The sequence below is a fragment of the Protopterus annectens genome, chromosome 11.part0, assembly GCF_019279795.1.
Source record: "Protopterus annectens isolate FY-2018-M chromosome 11.part0, PAN1.0, whole genome shotgun sequence".
NCBI lineage: Eukaryota > Metazoa > Chordata > Ceratodontiformes > Protopteridae > Protopterus > Protopterus annectens.
The window spans coordinates 595,829,120-595,845,356 of NC_056745.1; positions in this window are offsets into that span (position 1 = coordinate 595,829,120).

Here is a 16,237-nt window from a genome sequence, read left to right on the forward strand (position 1 = left end):
CTAGCAGCAACCTCTTCATTAGTTACAGATTTATTTAATGTGGAATTATTTAGATTACTTTTTTACTTCTTCAGATATTGTGCATATTTACTGATAATGGTGGACTGTAGAATTGTGCATATTTACTGATAATGGTGGACTGTAGAATTGTGCATATTTACTGATAATGGTGGACTGTAGAATTGTGCATATTTACTGATAATGGTGGACTGTAGAAGGTTGAGTAGACTTTTATGATGGAAATGTTCTGAACTGGGCAGTTTTGCCATTATGGGTGCATGCATTTTTGTTTCATTGTTTACTGGAAAGATATTCTGAATTGGACAGTTTTGTCATTATTGGTGCATGCGTTTTGTTTCATAGTTTACTGGAAAACTGTTCAAAACAATAGGAAGGTGTATCAAAGAGCACATGTATGTTTTATATGCAAGGGGCCTATGATTTTTCATTGAAAACAGCCCAGAATTAATCTTTATCTGCCACTGGTAAAATGTATTTTCTTTGAATGTGGGTTTCAATGCTGTTTCAATGAATGTGAGTTTCAAGGGCAGAGAAGTTTTAATGCTAAGTTTGTTTAGCAGATGTCTTAGTGTTTGTGCTGTAAAATGCAAACTAAAACTTTTAAATAAAGTCCAAATCATCATAGAAGTAAATCAGTATGCACATTAGTGTTTATGGTAAATGGAGTGAAATAGCCAAGTAATGGATCATTGGAATGGCTGCAGGGGGAGGCTCCATTCGACCATGATTTTGTGAGGGGGAAGGGCGGCAAACTTAAAGACAGCCCCAGCTGAACTATACCTCCCAACTGTCCAGATTTTCAAAGAATTAATAGATTTTTTGCTTCTTATTTTTGGTTTGTTCGTCATAAAATTTGTGTTTTTTTTGGCAAACCATTTAGGAATTAAGTCACTAAATAATGACACACTGAGTTTCAGACTTCATAACCTTCAGAAAAATGCACGCTAAAGTAAGACCTGTTGTTCTATCAACTGTCTCAGTTTATACAAGAGCAATTTTTAGTACTGTTTATATGTTCCCTAATATATTTGGCCTTGTCCAGATTTATGGCATTAACAGGTTGAGAGGTACATGCAAATAAATTGCTTTATAGAATTAGGCATAGCCAAACCTCTCAACTGTCCCTGATTTTGGCTCAAAATGTTGCTCTTCCCCCTAATAATCCCTCTGCAAAATAGGAATTTTGGAAGAAAACATGGAAGGTTTACAATTAAGAAATAACTGTAATAATCAGAGTTATAGATTACTTCTATTTCAGAAATGCATGTAGATTCTTTTATTTTGTCAGCTGCTCAAGTTAGCAGTACTAATATTAAAGTGTCCCTTCTTTGACAGGTTCCAGCTGTATTGTGTGGCTATTTTATATTTTTACATCACATTTTTAGTCCATTTTCTATAAAATTGTGTTTTTTTTGGCAAATTAGTGACAAATCATTAAAGACTGAAGTTAGAAAATAATGACAGACATTTGAGTTTCAGATTTAATACCCTTCAGAAAATTCATACTAATGCAAAACCTATTCTGTTATCTTTCTAAGTTTATAAGAGCAATATTTAAAAATTGTCCTTATTTTTGGGCCTTTGTCCCACTTCTTTGTATGGCTTTGTCCAGATTTCTTGCTCTGAGGTTGAGAGGTATGACAAATGTGTCTGGGCAATCACAGTCAGCCAGAGACATTTCAAATTGTGACATACTTGTTGCACCCCACTCCCCCATGTAGTGATTCTGGATGTATCGAAGCAAGGCAAGGAGCAGTTATGCAGTGTAAATGTGCAGAGTATTCCCCCATCCAAGGTAGACACAAGTACTAGAGTGGCTTTTCATCTGTCCTTGATTTTTGCAGAATGGTCTGGTTTCTGTCATATTTTTTGTACTGTTGATTTATGCTCATTACTCAAAGTGCCTGTTGCTCTGTGTTTAAGTAGCAATACTTTAATGACAATCAGGTAAGCTTGGCTGAGATTGTAAGATGCAAGTAAGCTTTAATATGCGTACTGTTAAAGAATTGCCAACATTGAAAGCCTTTTTGTTGTTGCCATGTAGAGAAAACTAGATAATGTATAAACCTTGGGTATTGAAATGCATATGACAGTATTTATAATAAAGGACAGGATTACATTATTTTAAGAAGCTCATTACACTTGGAGACTTCCAGTCATCTCTGCAGGCTTTACCCATAAACTAAACAGAATGCCAGTCATGTGATCCATAACCTGTACGGTAATCCTTTTAAGCAATGTATCTTGAGCTTGTTTCTTGTTTGCTTTCCATTTTTTACTTTGATCATGTTTTCCCCATGAAACAAGTAGATAGTAGTCAGGCAGCAGGTCTTTTTTTGGATAAGAAACATTTTTACAAGTGGGGGCATCAGAGATTTCTACTTTCAGCATGTTATTTGGTACTTTAATAAAGCTGAATATAAATTATAATTAGAACTGCAGTGCAAGAAGTGGTTTGAATTGAGTGCTGCTTGTTTTTCTTATACTTGATTTTGACTGGCATTCCATTAATGTATTTAAAAAGTAATTTATTTTTTCATGCCTCACAACCTTTTTGTTTCCATCTAGATATTAAGTAAGCTGTCATGCAGCCAATGCATTGAACTATTTTTATTCTTCTACACTTCATTTTGTCTTGACTGGACTCTCATAATGACGGTTTGGCACCCAGGGCAGTGTATTTAGTTAGTTTTTGTGGTTTTGAGCATAGCTCCTCCCTGTTCTAGTTGGCCACACCCCTTCCCATTGACCCCCACCCATTCAGCTGTCTCCTGCAGCCCCCCTTTGATTTGAAGTCACCAGCCGCCACTGCCCTATAGATGTGGTGTTCCCGTCATTAGTGCCTTGATGGCCTTAGATAGTGCCTTGATATCTTGATCATGGAAAATCTAAAGACTGGGGTGTAGTTGTATGAATGTGATCTGAAAATATTGGAGGGGAGAAGGGGATGAAGCTCAAACTGAATTTGTCAACTAGTAGATTGGTTATGTCCTCTGGGAGCATGTGGTATCATTTAGTATTAGCTCTACATAGTGCCAGGCATCATTTGTGAGTTTCTTAACATTACAATAAATATTTTCTCCTACTCTTTTTTGCCAAGTGCCATGGGATCTTTTATGTTTAACTAAGGTAGCACCTGCTCATTTATCAGTATATTAAAGTAATACTTAAAATCCATCCAGACTTGGGACAGACTTCATTTCCTTCAGATAACATATGGTACAGCTCCCAGTGAGGTGAGGTTTGCCTGAGTCTAAATGGGAAGGTATTTTGTGGTTTTACACCTAAGGAAAATGCACTTTTGGAACATATGCCCATCGTGTTTCTTCATGGAAGTAATTAACTTCCCACCATACAGCTGTGAGTGAGTTCAGAGAGCACAATCATGAAGCGGGTATGGCTTGGGAAGCAGTTTGGAAGGGAGTGGCCATATAGCATCGTGTTGATGTGGGTGTGGCTTGGTGGGGGCAGCAGTCTGGGAGTAGTGAGTACAAATTTGAAAATGCTGGCTACACCCCTTATCTGGAAAACATATCTACAATGACAAGACAATACTTCTTATTTTCACATTTGTTCAATTCTATGAAATCCATACAGATAGTATGAAATGGATATGGTGGTGTAGGGAAACTCCCTTGCTTGGGCTTTAACGCCCCTTGTGCATGATGTTTGTTACAAATGTGGCACATCAAACAACATTTTTTAGAATAGTTGGTGAATCCATATGTCATGAACACTCGGTTCACCAGCTGTACCATCCCCCCTGTTGAGACATGGCATTGCCCATGGCTCAACAAAGCTGCATATCTAAACAAATTAGATGGTAATATCGGTTTCCGTTCTTTAGAGATGTACAGTCCCTTTTTGAGAATTGCTCCTCATTTTACCCATCTTTGTTTCTCAACTTGCATAGTGAGTGTCTGCATTGTCTTTAACATTTCTAAGTCTAAAATCTCAGAGGGTTGTAGTTCCTCATTCAAAAGAAATACTTCTGAAGCTGCCTGCTTTGCAGCTGTATCAGCTCTCGCATTACCTTTTGAAATCCTATCCTGTTGCTTGGTATGAGCTGTGCATTTACAAATAGCTACTTTCTGAGGTAACTGAATAGATTCTAAGAGATCTAGAATAAACTGTGCATGATTAATAGGTTTGCCAGTAGATGTTATCATTCCTCGGTTTTTCCACTGTTGCGCAAAAACATGTACAGTAGAAAAAGCGTACTGGCTGTCAGTAAAAATGTTCACACATTTACCCTTTGCTAAGGTGCATGCCCGTGTCAAGGCAATCAATTCTGCTGCCTGTGCAGATAAGCTGTGTGGTAAAGGTTTCGCTTCTATAATCTCAGTATCAGAAATTACTGCATATCCTACTAGGTTCTGTCCTGCAGGACCCCTTTTGTACGACCCATCCACGTAGTATGTCACTTCAGCATCATTCAAGGGGACATCCGTGAGATCTTTTCTAGGCAGTGTGTTTTGCTCAATCACCTGCAGGCAGCAGTGTGGTGTGCCATCTGCAGAGGTTGGGAGCAAGGTAGAAGGGTTCAAAGTCGTGCATCGTTCAATTGTCATATGAGGTTGGCTCAACAATATAGTCATACAGGAAAGATGCCTAGCAGGGGAAAGATATGCTACCTTCTCTTGCAGTAAAATAATTGCAACTGCATGAGACGCTCTCAATGTGAGAGGGTGGAATAAAACTACTGAGGCCGAAGCCTGTACTGCCATTGCAGCTGCAACTACTGCTTGTACACAGCGAGGTAAAGACCATGCCACTGGGTCTAGTTGTGATGAATAATAAGCAATGGGGCATTGCTTGTCCCCGTGCTGTTGTGTTAACACTGATGTCATATAACCTTGCTTACAATCTACAATTTGGAAAAAAGGTTTATGATAGTTTGTTAATCCCAGAACTAATGAGGACGCTATTAACTGTTTCAGTTTGCAGAAAGCAGATTCTGCTTCTGGTGTCCATTGTAGCAAGTCCTGTGCTGCCATAGGCTTTTTATATATCAGGTCAGTCAGTGGTGCAGATTCCAAAGCATAGTTTGGAATCCAGCTCCGGCAAAAATTAGTCATACCCAGGAAGGGCATCATTTCCTTCTTGGTAGTGGGTTTTGGTGCTTGTAAAATTGCTACTTTTCTGTCCTCATCTAATGTTCTACCTGCTTTGGATATTACATATCCTAGGTATTTAACGTGTTTGTTCCAAAGCTGCAGTTTATTTTTGTTTACCTTATGTCCTTCAGTGGCTAAAAATTATAATAGCGCTATGGTATCTTCTTTGCAATCTTGCTGGGTGGGGGCCGCCAGCAGGATATCATCAGCATAAAATAAAATCTGACTGCCTCTTGATGGGGTAAATCCCGCCAAGTTGCTTGCCATTTCTTGTGAGAATACTGTCGGACTTTCACAATATCCCTGTGGTAGTCGCGTATATGTATACCTTTTCCCCTGAAATGTGAATGCAAACCAATACTGGCTGTCAGGGTGTATCGGTATCAAAAAGAATGCATTGCTGATATCTACCACAGAAAAATATTTCTGTTGAGGTTTTAAATCATTCAACAGGGTGTGTGGGTCTGGCACTCTAGGTGCCCTTGGTATCACTGCATCATTTACAGCTTGTAAATCTTGGACCATACACCATTCTGCATTTGCTTTCTTAACAGGAAATAAGGGTGTGTTACATGGTGAATCGGGAGATTCCACCAGTACCCCTTCCTTAAGTAAAGCTGCTATAAAAGGTTTGATTCCGACCTCTGCATTTTTTCTTAAGGGATACTGTCTTTTCTGTGGTCTAAATGCTGACTTTGGCGTGATAGTAACTGGTCCCGCTGTACGAATAAGTCCTACATCTGACTTTCCTGTTGACCAGAGAGTTTCTGGTATATTCTGTAAGGCATTCTCTTCCTCCTTTAATAGGAGTGCTAATCAGCTGTCCTTGCTAGACTGCAAGTGCACGGCTGGGTGGGTCTGAGTTATCCAATTCAGCCTCTGTATTTGTATTCCTTGTTCTGACAGTTCTAATTCTGTCTGCCTTTCCCATCTCGTAACTTTTTCTCCTAAGTCTGCCCATTCTAGGTTTCTGTCCTTGGTTAAGCTAACATGAGGTAATCAATTAGATTTATAAAGTGCAAAGAACTCCTGGGGCAATGAACAGCTGGCTACACTGTTCCCTTCCATGTCCCAGTACAGATTATGTAATATCAATCTGTTTGCATGATTTTTAAACAATTCTTGCTCATTTTCTTTATCAGGTCCTGCTGTGTTACAGCAATACAGAGTACAGTGCAACAGGTGCTGTTTGTCAATGTCAAAAGAGGGGAACTTACTGATGGCTATATTCATTAATTCTTCGGTCACAGTCCCTGGACCAGACGTAACCAAGTCCTGACTACCAATAAAACACTTCACCCTCCGATTGCACTGCAAAGGTATCAATTTGTTGCTGTGCTTCCATACCCTGCATGGTCAGAACTACTGCTATACCAAATAGCTGCATAAGGTCTCTGCCCAAGTGGTTTACTGGGCATTTTGCAGAAACAACAATTTTGCTTTTCTGGGTCATTCCTGAAACAGGATCAGTTATTGCAATGCCACGGGAGAGAGGCTCCCAGTACAGCTGTCCATTAGCTGCTTTTACTAGTATATAATCAGGTGAGTCTGAATTTTCTGGCAGTTTGGAGGGATGTATCAGGGTTCATGATGCCCCTGAGTTACACAAACATTTAACCTCCCTCCCTTCTACCAATAGTGTAACTTCTGGTTTTGGGTCTGCTAAATAGAGCTCTAAGCTCAATAAAGCTAAATCCAATATTTCATTTTCTTCACTATCCGTAACTTCCTGCAATTCCTCTATTTCTTCTGTCACATCATCTCCTCCTTCTATCACATTCTCATTTGTCCTTTCTCTGCTATTCCCTTCTAGTGATTCCTGACTATCATATAGTCAGTCCTCACCCTCTTTGTCTTCCATGGTTGCCTTCTTGTTTTTCTTGCAATCCCTTGTCAAATGTCCCTTTTTACCGCATTTAAAACATTCACCCCTTTTCTTTCACCCTTCAAAGTCCTCTGATCACTGATCAGATTGCTTATTTCCCTGGGCATTTATCTTGCCCTTTTTCCCAGACTATACTACATAAACTTCTGCTCCATCTTCTACAGAAAATACTTGGGCTTTCTTTATCTTTTTGTTATTAAAATGCCTTTCGGCATGCCTAGCATATTCAAGTAATGACTGTAACCGGCCTGTACGATGATCTACCATGTGTTTTGTAATAAAACTGCTTATGGGTGCAATACTGCCTTTCAAAAATGCATTCTTTAACTGCTGTTCATATGGGGAATCTTGTGTCTGATCTTCAGGAACCTGCATTCCACAGTGGTTATTCAACCATTCTAATAGTCTGGCATAATATCTGTCAACAGTTTCACCTTCTTGTTGGATGCATTGATTAATGCAAGTCCAGTCTGCCCTAGGCTTCCATTTCTCAGACATGCAGTCTGTAAGACCTTTTACTCTGTTGTCTAGCTCTGCGCTGCTATGTGGGAGGGGTCTGTGTGCAGCGTCACAGGGATTCCATTTGCCACTAATCATGTGCCAATCTGGTCCCACAATTTGTCTAACTACTTTTTCTACCTCTTCTCCGTTTAAATTATAACTTAGCCTCATTCCTTGTAAATCTTCTGAGAACTTTCTAAAATTAACTTTTGGATGGGGAATTCCCTCAGTGACTTTCCGGATATCTTCCGGAGTCCAGGATCTATACACTAGAATAGTTGGATCCTGACCTTCTTGCCCTGCCTGAGGATTAGGTACTTCTATAAGTGGGCATATTTCTTATTCACTCATAGATCGTGAATTCCTAACCATTTGATATAACTCAATGTCTCCTTTTGAGTTACCTGCCCGTGTTCGAGACCTGGTCTCGATAGGATCTCTAATAAATGGTTTTGCTCTTATAATGTCTCTATTTTCAGTGACAACAGGATATCGTGGGGGTGGACTAACCTGTGCACTTGCTTAGTATTCTGGTAAGGAAGGCGGAGGGGCCGACGCTACCACTAAGTTATCGTTCTCCTTATCTAAAAACATTGCTTTTTAATTATTCTTTTGTTCCCTATGGTTTACCTCCTCAATCCACCTGTGTGCCTGAGGAATTCCTAAGTGGTGTTGCTTTTTTATCCGACCTTTGGAATCGGTTTTGAGCTGTTTGGCAAGTTTGACAAGCGAGGATTTTTCTAATTTACCGTCAAATTCATACTTATTAACCCATTTTGAATAGTATTTAATATTATCAGTGCGCTGCGACTGCATGTATTTTGCGTCTTCGGTTAACGGCAGATTTTGGGGTCTTTTTTTGCAATTATTACCCATTTTGTTCTACCCTTTTAATCATTATGTAACCTCTCTTATTTTTAACGTGGTACCACAGATTTTGTTATAGTCTCTTCAGAATGACTGCCTACCTACTCTGTTTTCCCTGATCTATGACAAGACAGTAATCTTTTCTGTCCCTGACTTGTAAAAATAGTCTTGACAAAAACAATACAAATCTAGTCCCTGATCTAAAACAGAAAAAGGTAGATTCACCTTACCCGAGCCTTCGTGATTGATCACCTGGTTCGTGAAAACCCATCCTTCAGTCACAGATCAGAAAGTGGCTGGCCTCTTTTGTAGGACAATTCAGTCAGAGGGCTTTCCAAATAAGAAGAACCGATGTGGTTTCTTCCCCGTACGGTTTCAAGCCACCTGTCCCGTCTATTCCGAGGTGAAGTGAGGGTTTCCGGTCCGAAGGACCAATCTGTCAAAGGAAAAAACTTCAAAGACCAATTCACACAAGGTTCAGATATGGCATTTAATTACTTGCTGCAAGGAGACAAAAACATGCAAATACAGGATTTTGCCTAACTACTAACAGGAAGTATGCTCTTCTTATACTGTTCTACAAAACGTTGCTTTCTATAGTTGACGTAGTTAAACACAACTTTCTGTATTGTTCTAGAGCAGATGTTACTCAGATTTCCTGCTGACATGACTGGATTTATGAAAAAACATTTGAGAAAAACAACCTGACCTTGGGGGCTTTAGCCTGCTAGAAGCTTCTATTGTGTTGTTCTAATACATATGTTACATTTCAAGGTACTTTTCTAGCTTAGACACAAGTAAACACTGATTGCAGTTCATATTTTCAAGCAGTCTTTGTTCTTATTATCAATAGCTTCTGCAGCTGTGTATTTTCTCACAGCATAAGTGGAACTCCTTGTCTAAATCTCATAACATTAATACAAGTGATACATCTATTTATTATTTTCCTGACAAAAGCAGATATTATCTGCTTCCCTGTAAATTTCCAGAGCATAAGCAAAGATTATAACTGCGCATATTTCATGACAATACAAGATTGGAAAGCTTCTGCAGTTTGTAAAGATTTATGCAGTGTGAAATAGAATAAATGTTCAACCCTTTTCAAACCTTAAATGCACTAAGCATATTACTAATACATATACTAATACATATTTTTCTAACAACAACTTAACTCTGTAATTTTGTGTTTTAAGCACAGGAGACTGTTATTACAGGTTTTAATAAGAAGCGCTAATTCATCAACCAAGACAGTAGCTCTGCTTCCATAAGCACAGAGGCAAAGCTCACAAATGCTGCCTCTTAACGGAGCACTACTACAACAAGAATACAACCTAAAAACACTGTAAGCACTAATACATCAAGAATACTACCTAGAATCATTGTAACAACGCATTGTCACCATGGAGGCAGATTAATATAAATGCGGACTCTGAAAAGATCACTTCAACATTATACAAATCTTTAGCTACGAAGAATAAATGAGAAATAAAACAGGATATGTGGCTAGCTCAGTTTATGCCACAACACCACAACTTTACTTTGCCTGTTCGCTGTACCCAAAGTAAAACACAGCTGAAGCTGTACACAGCTTACAGAAGTAATCTAAGAGTACTAACAGTTCTACTTTCAATCTAATACACTGTCACATTTACTGGTAGCACTTCCAGCAATAGTATGTATACCAGAATTGCAACGGGAGTATTTATAATCGAATAAACTTCAGTTTACAAGGTTTAAAAGCCTTAGAACATATTTAAACATATTTAAACAATAGATTAATGATTACCTGGTGAGCATACTATCCACGTGGATGCTATCGGCTTAAAATGTGTGGAGGGGATAGATAGGTGCAATTCAAATATGGTGCTACTAGTAGCAGGAAATCAATAACACCTAGGGCTGGATGTGATAGGTGTAAAGGCGGGGAGGTCTACACCTACTGAGTAGCTGCTGATTTTAAACAAACTATCAGTCAGCCCTATGCCAGAATGGTTCAGGATTACTTCAAGAAATTGAACTTTTCTGATAATTTGCAGGGAGTTAGCTAAGTAGTATTATATAGGGATAGAGAGATAGCTAAGGTGTAGTTATGAGAGGGGTGCCAGTGTCAGTATAGGGCATCAGGTTCCCGTGGTACTGTGCTCACACTGGTTACAGATACCTATATTCCAGGGAGGAATAAGGTTTGCACTTATACAGAGGGGGAGTTTATCATACTTTCTTTCCAGTCTCCCGAGGTATGCGTTTCAGTATAGGTAGGTCTGATTCCCATATTTAGCAGAAAATTGTCAGAGCCTTGGTCTGGGATTCAATGTTAAGGTGCAGAAACAGGGGAGAGAGCTTGGGGAAACAAAAATGCAGAGTAGTTATTGGGGTGGGTTGCGTGGAAGAAACAGATATCAATAGTTTAGACACTTAAAAACACTTCATACATAGGAATTATCATCATAAACAAAAATAGACATGCTTCTAGTTAAATATCAGGCACTAGGCTATGCTGGAATGACTACAGTTATTAAACAGCTGGTATTAGTGGAAAAGCAGAAGGTGTTTGGCAAAATAAGCACAGAGACATTGTTCACAAATGCGAGCCCCCGACAGACCACTAATAGAACATTTACAACCTAACTCTGTAGTTTTATGTTTTAAGCACAGGAGACTGTTAATACAGGTTCTAATACAGAGCGCTAATTCATTAACCAGCTCATTAGTTCCGCTTCTTTAAGCACGGAGACAAAGCACACATATGCAGGCTCTTAACGAATCACTACTACAGATGCAGGCTCTAGGACAGAGCAATAATTCATTAACCAACCCAGTAGCTCTGCTTCCATAAGCATGGAGGCAAAGCTAACAAATGCTGCCTCTTAACGGAGCACTACTACAACAAGAATACAACCTAAAAACACTGTAAGCACTAATACATCAAGAATACTACCTAAAATCACTTTAACAACATATTGTCACCACGTAGGCAGATTAATAAAAAATCTGACTCTGAAAAGAGTTCTACAACATTGCACAAATCAGTAGCTACAAGGGGCTAAACGAGAAACAAAACAGGATATGCGGCTAGCTCAGTTTATGCCACAACACCACAACTTTACTTTGTTACTTTGCAGTACCCAAAGTAAAATACAGATGAAGCTCTACACAGTTTGCAAAAGTAATCTAAGAGTACGAACAGTTCTACTTTCAATCTAATACACTGTCATGTTGTACTGGTAGCACTTCCAGCAATAGTACTTATCCAAGAATTACAATGGGAGCATTTATAATAGAATAAACTTCAGTTTACAAGGTTTAAAAGCCTTAGAACATATTTAAATGTAAACAATAGTTTAATGATTACCTGGTGAGCACAGTAGCCACATGGATGCTGTCGGTTTAAAGTGTGTGGAGGGGAAAGATAGTTGTGATTCAAAGATGGCGCAAGTAGTAGCGGGAAACCAATAACACCTAGACCTGGATGTGATAGGTGCAGAGGGGGGAGGTCTACACCTACCGAGTAGCTGCTGATTTTGAAAACACTATCAGTTAGCTCTATGCCAGAATGGTTCAGGATTACTTCAAGAAATTGAAAGTTTCTGTTAATTTGCAGGGAGTTAGCTAAGTAGTATTATATAGGGATAGAGAGATAGCTAAGGTGTAGTTATGAGAGGGGTGCAAGGGACAGTATAGGGCACCAGGTTCCCGTGGTACTGTGCTTACACTGGTTACAGATACCTATATTCCAGGGAGGAATAAGGTAAATGTGTTCAGATAGGATTTCAGATTATTATTTGCACTTATACAGAGGGGGAGTTTATCATACTTTCTTTCCAGTCTCCCGAGTTATACGTTTCAGTATAGGTAGGTCCGATTCCTGTATTTAGCAGAAAACTGTCAGAGCCCTGGTCTGGGAGAGAGCTGGTGCGCACAGTAGCCACGTGGATGCTGTTGGCTTAATGTGTGTGTGTGTATGTGTATATACATATATATATATATATATATATATATATATATATATATATATATATATATATTGACAGGACCCCTAATAAAATCCCTGATAGGCTCTTTCCCTGTCTCATTGAAATTATACATTTTATCTCCCCTGCCACTACTGCAAACACATAGATCATACTTTTTGCTACTTCTGTCCTTTAGTTTCCACTGAATCTGTCATTCTGCTATCCTCTGACTCACTATATTGTCACTTTTTAGTCTATTTTTTCCTTGACCTCAGTCAAGATGTTTGCCTTTAAACATCACTTGAACATCCCTTTCTCTTTCTCTCTCTCTCTGTTCATATTTAGCTTCATTTCCTTCCTTGCCCCCTTTTGTTTTTTTGCATCTTTACTACCTATTTCCCTCAACTCATTGATTTCCCCTTCTTCTTATTGTTTATGCAGTTCTTTTCATAATTATCACTGGTCATGTTACATTCTGCTCACCCCTCCACTAGCTTGCCACCATGTTGTTTTCAATTCCCTTCACCTGAGTTACTACTTTCAATACTCAAAACTGAAAAAAAACAGACTGGTTCCACACTTGTTTTCATTACTATACATTCTATTACTACTTGTGTTTGGGCTGTCATATGCCATTCCACTTTAATAAGATCATTGTTAAAAAGCATCCACAGGATTCATTAAACCCTACACAGTGTGTAGGAATAGTGCAGCAGCTGCTGCATGGAACATGGCTGCCCAGCAATTCAGCAAAGGGCTCCCGGGACGTGCACGAGTGCTCCTACACTGTTCCTACATGGACACCACTGCCTAATGCTAATTACCTCATTTGCTGGTGAAAACCATGCAAATGAGGTGAATTAGTGATTCAGCAATCAGCCAGGTGTTCGTGCAGGAATAGTGTAACCTGCAGAAATATATTCGGTTACTAGCTGAATACATTTCTGCAAATGATAAAACAGAGGCATGACAGCTCGAAAGAAAGCATTTATTATATTTAGTAGGCATGCCAATGGCCAAATATATGGCCATTGGCATGAAAAAATGTTTTAATTTTTTAAAATAAAACTTTTTTTTTTGGCTGTTCTTGGCCGTTTAAGCATAGGGCAGCAGCAAGCAAACGGTATCATGCCGAAAATAAAAAAAGGGGGGGGGGGGGTTGGGCGAATCAAATTTTACAGAAATCTGCATTTTGCCATTATAGTCAATGGCATGCAGAATGAAAACAATGCCAGGGAATAGTAATTGCTAAGGGGAAAGGCCCAGTGTAAGTGTGGTAACTATGGAGTAAGGCAGTGGTGTATGCAAATTAGGGAATTTATACTGAATCACATATTTCTTCTAAGTGTCAGACTGCACATAACTGTGAGGTGCTCTTGCATCACTGTGTAGACAGGAGGAGCAGCTAACATGAAAAGGAGGTGTGCCATGCTTGCTGTAAGCACATTTTAGCTCAGTGGCCCGGGTTTGCCCATAGCTAAGCACAGCTGAGGAAGGGTGTGTGTCTGAGGCTGTATTGTCTTATTCCATGAAATGCAGAGCATGTTCATGTCCTGGGAGGGCCAGTTCTGCTTAAAACTGTTTACTTAAGCTAAACGGGTGTGCACGGCTTGCAGCAGACCTAAGAAAAAAAGAAAACAGAAATAGCAGAACTTTTTTTCAATTGAGCACCAGGTATGCACGGCACACATCAGGGCTTAAATGGGGAGGAAATGGGAAGTTGAAACAGCAGAAGGAAGGCAATCAAGGAGAACTATCATAGCTGTCAGGTGGAATGTATCAGAATCAGCCAATTACACAAGCAGCAGCCCAGGACACTACTATAAACTATGCTAACACCTTTCAGTCTGTTTTTTCCCACAAATTCTACACCACTGGTGTACACATTCAGGGGAATTTTAAACTGACAAATCTAACAAAACATGTTAGGGGCTGCTGTTGCTCTGATCTATCAGTATGTGCTAGAGACTGAGGGTGGTGAGGAGGATAATGCTGACAGCCAACTCAGACCGAGGAGGAGGAGAAAAGTGTTCAGATCCAGGGTAACCTACCAGGGGCTACATGATCTGGAGATAGTAGAGTGCTACAAGGTGGACAGGGACATACTTCAGCAACTTGTTGAGCTGTGCTGGCCTCACCTCAGACCCAGAACCAACACAGGGGAACCCATCCCAGTAGAAAACAAGGTATGTGTAGCCTTAAGAATACTAGCTACAGGTACTTTCCAAAGACCAACTGCAGATATCATAGGGATCTCACAGGCATTTGCATCCAGGATACTCCACCATTTCCTGAATGCCATGCAACCACATGCTGCTGAGCACATTTACTTCCCCAGCACCCGTGAGTAGAGGACCAGTAATATGCATTTCTTCCACTGTGTAGCAGAATACCCAGAGGTACTGGGTGCCATAGACTGCATGCACATCCACATCAAAGCACTATCTGGTGACCAGGGTAGGGTCTACCTAAACTGCAAGGGGTTCCACTCCATCAACTGCCAGATTGTGTGCAATGCCCAGGGCATTATCATGAATGTGTGTGCTTGTAGCCCTGGAAGCTATCACAACTCCCCCATCTAGCATTTGTCATAGCTGTACCGGATGTTTGCCAGTGGGGACATCCCATATGGCCAGCTGGTGATGCTGGCTACGCACTAGAGCAGTGGATGATGACACCCATCAGAAATGCACACACACCCACACAAGCATGCCATAATGAGGCACATGCACAAACCAGGATCATTATAGAGCATGTGTTTGGAATGCTCAAGTCACAGTTCTGCTGCCTTGACATATCTGGTGGAGCCTTGCAGTACTCTCCAGCCACATGTGCACACATGTTCATAGCTTGTGCCATGCTACACAATATGATCCTGTGGAAACAGCTGCAGCAGGAACAAAATGGAGAAGGGCCACACAGACCCCCACCATTGCCAAGGTCTCCACAGGCACAGAGGGACTCAGAGGAGGAACATCCTGAGCTTGCTCCTGTAGGCAGACAGAGGTGTGCCCAGTATGCCCTGGCCTTGGCAAAGAAGCAATGCATAGCATATACACTGACACTGTAGGGCCCGAGGTACTGATCTCTCTCTCTGACTCGCACACACAGTAAAATGGATGCCAAACATCACACCACCTATACTTTACCATGTATAGGCAGTGTACTATGTGCATCTGACATAGTCAGCCCTCAAGCACCATCCTCACAGCGGCCTCAGGCACAAGGTAAGTCAGTCTCCTTAACAAAATATATGAATTAAGTGGAATGTTCTGATAGCATATCTATGGTATTGATCAAGCATGCAAGGGAATGGGGTGACTTACTGGGATAGCAACAGACAACTGACAGCTCTGTGGGACAGCAGGAAGTGTATCCCCAATACTGGGCTACCTATACCATTCAGTATCACCCTACTTTGACAAATACCACTGTAGTATTTGTGGTGAGCCAAATAACTGGGGGGTCATAGGTCACATGCATGGATGTAAAAGTGGGGGTCCCATACCCACCCCCAGTCTCAACCAGCAGATCATCCATAGAAAACCATATAGAAATGTCTGGCAAAGGCCCCCACATGGTGACATCCATAAAATCCCAACCTACATACTTTTACACAGTGATATCACAGCAGGTCTGGCAGTGGCAGTATGGCTTTGAAATGTAAGAAGTCGGAAACCACAAATGTTTATGCCAGAACAATCTGACCTGTGGTTGATACTGTTATGCCTGTAGTCTCAAAGATAGGGCACACAACTATTCTAAATGGGACCAAAATGTTAAGCAAATATTCGCACCGTCTCTGCAAATGTGTATTGTGTACAGATGTCTCACCCCCCCATAGTCCCATAGAAATGCAATAACATGCCCCCAGCCTTAAGCAGCATCCAGCC